Below are 1,693 nucleotides of genomic sequence, written 5' to 3' on the forward strand. Positions count from 1 at the left end.
TGTGTGTGTGTGTGTGTGTGTGTGTTAAAGCCTGCAGCTCCTTCAGTACAGACTCATCTGATGTGTTTTAGAAGAATTTATTAGAATTTGGAAAAACAGAATAATATGAAACTTTCCCTTTAGAAAAGTGATATAATAAATAAAACAATTATACTTTTGTTATTTTATTTGAGACAACTTACAAAAAAGCAAGAACTGCATCAACCTTTAATGTGTATCTAATTAGTTTAAGAATGAAACATTTAAAAGTACCGTGACGGTGCATAAAGCTAAATGAGTTGAGGGACAGATGATTGTTGGACGTGTTGAAGTGTTTCCCTTCAGACCTCAGCTGCAGCAGAGCTTCAGGCCAGACAGGAGGACCGAGTCGGTGAGACACAGGAAATAATGTTTCTATTTAAACAAATGAAGAAAAAAGATTTCTTATCTCATTTTTAAAAATGTTTGAACCAAACGTTTGTGTATTTAAAATGTACGTGTTGATCAAAGTCACGTCTAAAAAATGCAACTTTGTTTTTTGGAGGTGAAATTTAAAATGAAAATATATTTTTATTTTCACAAAGGGCCACATCAGAACCAACAACCGAAAGCAAATTATGCTCAATAAATATTTTACAATTGAAATAAATGTCATTAACTGCTCAATAAAACCGTAACTATATTAATTTAACGTAAATAAAAACATTATAAATGTGAAAAAGTGTTTTTTTTTCTTTCAGCAGATTCACTCTGATGTTTCTSAACATCTTCTCTGATTGGACCACACCTGTTTACCTGCAGCCTGAGTGATTTGTGTACGTTGAGTGCYTACCCACGGCTTGCTTTAAAATGAATGTGATTCTTTTTCCCTTAAAGGTGTGTTTGAACAGGTCACTTTATGTTTCATACCTGAGGCAGATGTGAGGACAGTTGGTTTTTACGCTGACATGGAGACGCCGCTGCTGCAGAGCACAAATACCTAAGCCACCGCGCTCTCCTTCAAAATAAAAGCAGAGCAGAAGAAAAGCTGAATTTCAGATTTGTGTTTGGAAAATGACTGCTTTTCTGTGGACTTTCATAAWGAGAAAAACGGACTTGGAAAATTGTTTTGTCATTTTGTTATATGTTATTTATATTAGTTTTCTTCATTTTTTAAAAACAGCAGAATTTGCGCCTAACTTTACAGTTGTTGTCAATCTGATGACATCACTTTAAAATAATAAATCAGAAGTTATGATCTCAGCACTCAAGTCTCTTTGCACAAAATACTTTTTAACTCTTGAGTAATTTCTTGGATGGCTAATGTTTACTTTTACGTGAGTAAAAATATGCTGAAGTAGTGCCACATACAGTACTTGAGTACAACGTTTGAGTACTCACCTCTGCTCGGGGACCAGGAAGTGTTGATCACATTTATCCTCCGATTTTATCCTCTGCCACTCAAAAGTTTAACATTTATAATATTTGTTCAACAAAATCCAAACACTTCCTTTTCTCTTTCATTAAAAATAATAAATATTCTACAACGAGACCAAAAAAAAAGGCAATAATATTTGTATAATTAGCTTCAAAATATATATGATATATTTTATTTCTGCTTTTTTTATTGCTGTTATTCACACTTTTGCAGATAGGTGTTTATTTTTGGAGTCTGTGGTTTCTGCAGACAGCCTGGCTGAGATCACATTTATAATAATGTGTGTGTGGTGGGGGG

General features: G+C 33.6%; 2 long non-coding RNA genes across 2 annotated transcripts in view; one reads left to right on the top strand and one right to left on the bottom strand.

The window, feature by feature from the left end:
- LOC106524964 (uncharacterized) overlaps positions 1–724 on the bottom strand; it is a 2,879-nt gene extending 2,155 nt beyond the window's left edge. The window contains exon 1 of the long non-coding RNA XR_001311050.1: positions 253–724. This is a non-coding gene — a long non-coding RNA (uncharacterized LOC106524964). The remainder of the gene's footprint in view (positions 1–252) is intronic.
- Positions 1–1,073, top strand: part of LOC106524965 (uncharacterized) — a 1,997-nt gene extending 924 nt beyond the window's left edge. The window contains exon 2 of the long non-coding RNA XR_001311051.1: positions 720–1,073. This is a non-coding gene — a long non-coding RNA (uncharacterized LOC106524965). The remainder of the gene's footprint in view (positions 1–719) is intronic.
- Positions 1,074–1,693: the final 620 nt, after the last annotated feature.

Source organism: Austrofundulus limnaeus, unplaced genomic scaffold (genome assembly GCF_001266775.1).
Source record: "Austrofundulus limnaeus strain Quisiro unplaced genomic scaffold, Austrofundulus_limnaeus-1.0 Scaffold207, whole genome shotgun sequence".
NCBI lineage: Eukaryota > Metazoa > Chordata > Actinopteri > Cyprinodontiformes > Rivulidae > Austrofundulus > Austrofundulus limnaeus.